The 9,028-nt window shown below is 34.3% G+C and overlaps 1 protein-coding gene across 6 annotated transcripts in view; it reads right to left on the bottom strand.

Annotated features, from left to right (window-relative positions):
* Positions 1-9,028, bottom strand: part of CACNA2D3 (calcium voltage-gated channel auxiliary subunit alpha2delta 3) — a 400,132-nt gene that overhangs the window by 69,346 nt on the left and 321,758 nt on the right. The window lies entirely within an intron of this gene.

Below are 9,028 nucleotides of genomic sequence, written 5' to 3'. Positions count from 1 at the left end.
CTGCATCTGCAGTTACTTTCCTGTCCAGAGAATATTAAGCATCTCTGTCTTAATCTAAATCTAGCAGATATTGAAAACAATCAATTACTGTCTATTCTTTTCTTTCTTTTTTTTTTTTTAACTGCTAAATACATAATATCATTATTAGATGTTCATTATTCTCTGTCCTGAACTAAATAAACCAAGCTGTTTCAAATTTTTCCTGCAGGACCACATTTTCCAATTTTTTTTTTCCCTCCTGCATTTCCTGGGGCCTTTTCAGTTCTTTTACATTTTGTTTAAAATGTGGTACCCTAGACCGAGAACATTACTTCAGCTGAGACATCATCAGAGCAACATTTTTAGAATATTTATATTTTTTACATATGTAGAGTATTTGTATTCAGGCTCTTTAATCTGATCTCTTGATGTTTACTTTTTTTATTCTTGTAAATATTTGGTAAAGCTTTACGAATAATCTAATCTACTTTCAGAACTAAGCCATTTAAATATGTAAATCTACATTTTTTTTCTCTTTTATCCATTTACTGCCACAGTATTTTGCAAAGCAGAACACAGTTCTTCAGATACAGAAGACAGAAATAAGACAGGATTGGATCTTCTTGCCCACTGGCCCAAAAATGAGTTTGGGGCCATGCCAAATCACTGCAGCAACAACCTAAAATGAGCACAATTGTACTCAAAGTGTAGATCCTGAGATGAAAGCTAATAAACTTCCAACCTCCAGAGAGATTTCACCCTCAGTGTTTCTAACAGGCTCAGGCACAGCAGAACAGCTTCCATCACAAATGACTTCACACTTCTGATATTTTCAAGCAAAAGAAAAACAATAATTGACTTGATATTTCCTAGTCAGGAATAACCCAGAACATCTTCCTAGTCCTTAAAAAAACAGACCTAGCACCAAAAACCTTTCACCCTTTCCTCATTGTATCACCATTCACATATTTTTAAAAAAGAAGAAGAAGGAAAAAAGAAAATGAGGGAGAGTCAATGAAAGGCACAACAACATTTAAAGAAACTCATTTTGAGTCACACTGAAGATACTTTGGGGATTTTCATGCACACACAAGGCTGTAAATTGATAGGGAGTTCTGCCAGAAAGCAAAGTATTAAGTATTTCCATTAGTTCCCTCTGCTGTGGGACCAGAGTGAGCCAATCCATGCAAAATCTGATGCTACACTTTCTAAAATGCTGTTTCCCAAAGGAAAAACAAACAAACAAACAAACCATCTCCCAACAAAAACAAAGAAACAAAAAGGAAAAAAATCACAGGGAAATTTTTCACTTTATAAGTCTGTATATCATAGTTACCATGGTAAAATTGTTTGTAATTAACAAATCCAGCCACTTCTAATGATAAAGTAATAGCAGACAATGAACAGAGAGAAATATTAATTCAATTATTTAATAAAGGTAAAATATTTATTTTGTCAGTAAAGGAAACAGAATTTTCATCTATTGATAAACAGAGATAAAAGCCACAATTTGTTTTCTATAAAAATTATTGACTACAACTAGTGGAAAACTGAATATAGGGAATCCCCACGGAACTGCCCTTAATTTATAAAGCTTAGAAATGGACATCTGTCACTGAAATTATTTGTCTGCACAGATTTAATTTTCAGATAAAGGATTCTGAGAAAGCTTTGTTGTCCCTCCAGCAATCTCATGAGAGTATTATAGTAAGCACAGTATTTTTTTCTAATCTCTGTGAAAAACACTCTTCCCCATCAAAGTCAATAAAATATCAGGACATGCTACTCTGGAAGACATTTGCAAAGGCAGGGAAAGAACACATATTGTTGTATTCCTGCCTTTCATATAAAGGCTCATTATACTGCTCTGTTTACAAAAAAATGTTCTAAAATTTAATTATAGATCAAAAATGTAATACTATAATACATCCATGTTCTTTACAGAAAATTACCAATAGCATCTATATTGAAAGACACAAAGTTTAAACTGAAACATAATTGCTTGCCATTTTTGTCTTTCCATTGAGAGTTTGAAAAACATCAATCAAAATTCAGCTTCATTATTCTCTAGTAGTACAATGTCTAAACAAAACCTGGATCTCTCTTCTTGAATATCAAAGTAGCACATTTAGTGACACTACACATAGCTTTTCTCTCACTAACAATTAGCAAGAAAATAACAACCATTACAATAATCTAACTTTGCTGCCCAGGAGACAAGGACACACAGGCTTTAGTCAAGCATCCAAAAAGAATGCCTACTTTTACAACTTGGATCTTTTAATTTGGCCAAAAGCGGCATAGTAACCACAATCTTCAGATTTTTGGTATGTCCTGAGTTTGTATTACCTGAAATGTGGCTGCATGTTTTCATGGGGAAAATGGGCAGCAACAGCAGCCACAGCAAACCACAACAGGAGAAAAGGTGTAGGAATCAGAAGCCCACAATAAACAAACCAAAAATACAAACGTGTCACTTCTCTCCAGTGGAAGCTGTGGTTGCTGTCTCGTACTGATTGCAGAGGAATCCCTCTGTATTTTAGGGCTATGGACACAACACGCTCAACTTTTTTGCAAAGGCTGTAATTTTCTTTTCAAGATAAAACACATGAGAAAACACTGTTAATGTTTGGTAATATAGTCCACTGAAGGAAAAATAAATTAATCAGTTCTCAATACTCAAAATGATAGCAATGCAATCATATTTATGATTGCAGCTTCAACCTTGCTCAGCCTTATTTGAAGTTATCCAAAGGACCCAACAGCTCATCTGCTGCCTTGCTCTGCTTGGTCTGCAGTCAGGGATTTATTTTGCTGGCAGCAAAATTCTTTAGCAAAATGCCCTTAGAATCAGATTGCTGTTAGACCACAAGGATCTTCCTCTTCCACAAATAATGTAGAACTGAAACTCAACTGACTGACCACCAAATCCCAACAGCAAAGCAGGGGTGCAGAAGCAAAGAGCAGATGCTCTATGCCATTTACTATACATATTAATTGGGATGCATCTGTCAAAGTCTTGGATTCTCTAAGAACAAGTGGTGAGGAAAGCCCAAGAATTAGATAAATAGAGGTTGAATTTTCAAGTTAAACCAGCAGAGAACTACCTCAAAAAAGCAGAAACACTACAAAACTACAAAACTACTCCACAGACTGATTCTGTATGGTGAAATGAACTGAGAATAGATGCAAATGAATGTAAATGTCTGAATTGTGAATATGTCACTGACTTCAGCTTCTCTGTTCAGCCAAGGGAAAGGGACAGGACTTCACCACATGCTCCAAAGCTCATCACTCCTCCAAACCATCTTTCCCAAGCAATGGCCACCAACATGTGAGTTGCTTAATGTTAGGCTGTACAAATCTCAGTTTTTCTAAAGCTGGAAACATTAGTCTGTATACCAACATTAGATTTATGAATACAAAAACAATATTGAAAATGAACAAGAAACTCTGGAAAAACATGAAGTCATAGTTTTTACCAAAACATGAAAAACATTCTGAGGGATTTGCTAAGTGCTACTGCTGAATATAATATTCTGTGGCTTATAATGGGGAGTAAAAGTTAGGTAAATCACTCTCCTGCCTGACAAGAAAAGCATCTATTTTAGAATGCCTCAAAAATTTGGTTGGTGTATCATTATGATGACATATTCATTTTCCCCTAGGCCTCCATATTAAAATGCAATTTTATAGATGGTATCATAAATTTTAGGGACTGTATATGGGATTGACATTTGCCTGAATGTTCTTAAAAATTATATGAAAGCAATACATGTGAAAAGAGATAGGAAAAAGACATCCAAGAAGAACAGAGCAGATGTATTTGCTCTATGTACTACTGTACCATCAGCAGATTGCAGTATTTATGGAACTTTAATAGTATCTGTCACTTCTAGAAATATCAATAGCTGAAATTACTTTTGATTAAGACTTGAGAGTCGCTTAGTTAAGAGATGTGCATGTAAGCCCAGTTTAAATTCATTTAAAAAAAACCATGGATGAAGTGTTGAGGTCTCATAGATCAAAATATTAGCACACTAAAAAAAAAGGGGGGAAAAGGGGGTGAAAAACAGAGGTTTTGAGCCATAAAGGTACATGTTTTCAGAAATAAGGTGCACATTTCCCCCCATGCATTTTTAAAAGAATCTTCCATACTTAAAGCCTAGATCAGCAGAAGTCTCAGTTACTGAAAATCTGGTATGTTCACAAATTTTCCTTTTAAATTGCTGCCCTGTAGATTCTGATCTAAACAGGAAGAATGAATACCTGAACTGTAACCAGCCCCAGTATGACTGATTTGTATTTTTAAAGTTACATGAGATTTTTGATCTCTCCTAATATCAAGGCACAGTTTGACTATCTTAAACAGCAGGATCATCAGGGTCACTTTCCTCTGGTGAGAATAGAAGCATTCAAAATTGTGTGCCATTTCTAACAAATCAGTGATTAAATTAAGTCCTTACTATTTCTTAGCTTAACTTATGGATATGAAACTAGGAGGAGATGCTAAATCTTCAAGCTGATTCATTTAAAATACCTGAGGCCTTTTAACATTTTGACTCGGAATATTTGACATGGAATAACTGAATTTATTGCTATATTAAAGTTGGGTTTTAAAGTTATGTAAAAGGGAGAACAAAGAAAGTGATGGATGAGGTCACTTGCAAAAAAATCTTTCTCTAACCAGGGTTTGGAGAAAAAATCCTTGAATTTGAATATGGGCTGGTTATAAAAATAAAGGATCAAGTTTGAAAATTAAAATACTGGAAAAGTTAAATACTGGATCATGGCATTACTTGGAACAATTTCTTTGGGAAAATAAAACATAGTATTCTTGTTTGCATAAAGAGTATTTTTGGTAAGAGCATTTAAAATCCCACTGTCAGTGAACAGAAAAGGACTGACTGCTTTTCTTTGCTTCAGTTTCAGTATATCTCATATATCTGATACAAAGAATCGCTTATCATATATTAAACATCATTAGCACAATTTTTCTTTTTATTCAGGTTCATAAAGGGTAGAGTCAGAGCTATGGCAATGCTTAAATGCACATCCCAGGCAATCACCCTTCTTTGAAAGAAAATGACTGTAAACATGCCTTCATCCCTCCAGAACTAGAATACTTTCATTTCTCAATAATTTAGCTACAGTGAGCTTCTCTTACTATAGTGTTTTAGTTAAGCTGACATAAAGAGCATTGAGGACTTGCTAATTTTCAGAAACTGTAGTATTGATGTAATGGTAAAGCTTCTCATCTTTTTAAAACAAACAAATTCAGTTACTACTTGATTTGAATTGACAGGCCACAGAAGGGCATGTGTGAGGAGGGCTCATTTAGTGTTTTCTATTTTCCAATTTCAACTTTGATAAATAGGAAGTCCAACACAAAACTGACCATATTAAAAAAATATTAAAAAAATAAATAAAAATATTTTAAAAATATTTAAAAATTAAAACAATTTAATTTTTAGAAAATATTTTTTAAAATTTAAAAAAGGAGTATCTTTAGATACTCCTTCCTTGTATTTAGGTACCATACAAACAAAACTTTTATGCAATTCTGTATTTGCAACAATTGGTGGGAACAATAAAACTCCACCTGTATTTCTATCTATTTACATCTAATATGACACACCAAGAGAGGGCATGGCCTCTCCACTTGGGAAGCATTTAAGATCTCACTGGACACAGTTTCTGGGTAATCAGCTCGAGCTCAGATTCTCTTAAGATTTAGTCCACTAGGCTTGGACTAGATAATCTTAAGAGATCAATTCCAGCCTCTACAATTCATGTATTTTACAGGTCAGCACAAAATGAGGCAAAAAAAGATTCAGGAAAATTGTAATTTTCAGCTTTTCTAAGCAGCCTTGTATTTAAAAAAATGAACTATTGTTCCTCATCTCCTTCAATTCTACATTTTCAGTGACTGTGAGTCTAAGGACTTTGCCTGTGCATGGTGTAATCCTTCATTCTTCTGACTCAGATTCCAGAGCTTTTTACTAAATCTGCTATGGACTTTTCCAATGAGGCCTGAAATCCAGGTTCTGCTTGTTCAATGAAGAAATCTTAAGAGCAATTGACAATTTTCATCAGACATTTTCCTCAGCATTCTTTAGTATTTTTTTTTCTCTAAGAAGATTATGTCAGTTCTGTTGCCTTTAATTAAACATACCAAGGGGCTAATTTTCATGTTTTCTGTGAGCAGTGATGGCCTTTTTCAACAAGAAGGACTTTTAAGGGCCTATATTGTACTGCAGCTTTTGAACTGTCTCTACAGGAAATTGCATTTTTGAGGGTTCATATATTTTGTCAACCCTCTCAAAATCTCAAGAGAGAGCAATTTTTTTCAGTTTTTAGACCCTGATTCGCTCCATGATGACTTTTATTTTCTTGCTTCTTTCCCCATATCTTCTTCAGAACTTTCTAGGTGAGCAGTACCTTTAATAATTTTTGTAACTGAATGATACTGATGAAACCATAATCTCTTGCCAAAAAAATGGAAATAAACACATACATAGCACATAGAAATCCTATGCTGCATTTATCCAGCTGCCTCTATGTTTGCCACTTGAAAGTCAACATCCAACTCACCACGCAATCACAAATACAGACTGGAATGCTGAATTCTACCAACGTTTAACAGAAATGTACTGCCCTTCACATGAGCATCTTAAAACACAGTTCCATCTTGACTTGCCTCGATTTTAATAGCTACATCACTGTCTAAATTTCGCTATTCTATATTAGCTTCATCTTTGTCACCCAGAAGAACATTAATATTCCAAGAATCTCACTAAATTTCAAGACTGGGGTCTGGGGTCATTCTCCTATTTTTAGTTGTGGTTAAGAAGAAAAAAACCAATACACCATCTTTTTACTTTGTAACTGGGGTAGTTTGAAGATGTTCAGCATTTCAATGTAATCTTGATATAGAAGACATGGCCAAAGAAAACATTTAGCCAAAGAAATTTTGAATATAAATGTGTTCAAATCTAAAGAAGACCCTGTTTGCAGTACTACTGTCATTTCTCTCCTGCAACTAACCTGAACACAGCAGTAAATATGATGCTACTACTCTTATATTAAAGATTTACATACATACCTTCTATAGAAATTTGCATTCATTTAAGTAAAAAAAAATAAAATATAATCTTAATTGCAAGAAGCAGGAGAGGCTTTAGGAAAAAATTACATGGGCTTTGTGCCAAGAAGCAAAGACATTCTGACAGGGAGCTGGTATTAGCAGGTACAGATGGTGAAACAGCAGCAACATTCAATTCCTCTGTAGTAGCAGTTGGCAGACTCACTGATTTCAAGATTTTTTGCCTATTTTATACAGCTGAATCTTTGCTATTTGCATTAAGCTTTAGACTTTTATATGAAATCATTATAAGTGATGAGTTTCCAAATAAAAACCACAAAACCCCAACATCAACAACAACAAATCCCACTACAAACGAACAACAACAAAAAACCCCAATAACCCCAAAATAAAACAAAAAACCCAAAACCCAGTCTATGGATTTTGCAGTAAGAGTTGGTTTTGTTCTTTTTTTCCCCTCTCATGGGCAGGAATAACTCAGGTTTCCATTTTATAACAATGTTCTTGTTTCTTTCTGCCAGATTTAAACTCTTGTAGTGATGTGTAATAAACAACATTCTGGCACAGCTTAATTTTCAGTCAAATCCCTCTAGGGAACAGAGTGATTTAACATGAAATGTGTATCCCGTCCTGCTGCTTACTGTAATCTACTCAGACCAAATGGGGATAAGGAATACTTACTTTACACAAATTAAAATGAGCTGTTTTGGCCAAATTTGAACTCCAATGGAGATATTTAAAATCATTACCCATAATCTTACTTTAGTCTCCCAAGTCAAGCTAATAAAAACTTCAAACTTCTCCCATTTATCACTGCTCCAGTTTCTGCCTTCAAATCCATTTTGCTTAACACAGAATATTGTCAGCCTTATAATAAAACCTAAAAATTGAACTACATGCTGGGTACTTTCTTGAAAGTTTTCTGAGGGAAAGTAGAACTGACAATTCACATTCATGATCTGAAGGAGAACAAGAATACTGCATACACTTATTTGTCTCTGAGAGGATGTAGCTGGGTGAGAGATACTTCCATAGAAAAAGTTTGTGCAGACCCAAATTGACTTCCCCCCAAAAAGAAAATTACCTGAAAACTTGCAACCATACAAGAAAGGACAAACCATTCCAAAAAAAACTCTTAAAAATGCTTCCTATTATAAGCAAAATATCTAGCACACAGAACTAGAAATAAAAAAACACTGATATGCTTCAGAATGAAGGTACACTGCTCTTATCTTTCATGGCATTATGCTTTTACAGACACCATGGAAATCTTCTCGATGCTTTGACATTAAAAAGCTTTCAAAATTCTGTGTTTATTTCAGATAGAAAATATGGGCCCCAAGCAATTTTAAATGTTCAGTAATAAAGAGAATTATTGGGGGAATGGAAGCAACACCCGCTTTTCTCTTTTACATTTACTAAAAAAACCCCAAAGCTTGTTAATGGTGCATTAGAAGTAATAATGTTTGATACCTTCCCAAAGTCAAAACCAAATTGCAAATAATCAGGAGAAAAGAATAAATATCAGGATGTCTATTAACTCTACACATTTTGAAGATGATGGAAAACTTTATCATGAAATTTTTCTAACACCAAACAACTAAGCATTCTATAATTAACATGTCAACCTTCTTCATCGTACAGTAAAAACTCTCAGTTACATCTTCAGCACTTTGCAGGTATCTGCAGTGACATTACTTTATAAATGCTGTTTTATGCTTTAACAGGAGTATGAAGTTAAAATTGAGATTTCATGTAATGTTATAGAGGAGTTCAATAATTTCTGAAGAATGTATCTGGTGGATTGGAGTCAGAAAGCTGCTTTCCTGTTGACCTTCTCAAATCTTTGCTTATCAGTGAAAATATTCTGTGTTTGAGAAAACATATTTGAGATTTCCCATTTTTCTGGCACATTCTTGTTCTTTCAGTATTTTATTCACTGCA

This window comes from Lonchura striata, chromosome 12 (genome assembly GCF_046129695.1).
Source record: "Lonchura striata isolate bLonStr1 chromosome 12, bLonStr1.mat, whole genome shotgun sequence".
Taxonomy (NCBI): Eukaryota; Metazoa; Chordata; class Aves; order Passeriformes; family Estrildidae; genus Lonchura; species Lonchura striata.
Note: the sequence above shows the minus strand (reverse complement) of the source record. Positions and strands in the feature narration are given on the sequence as shown.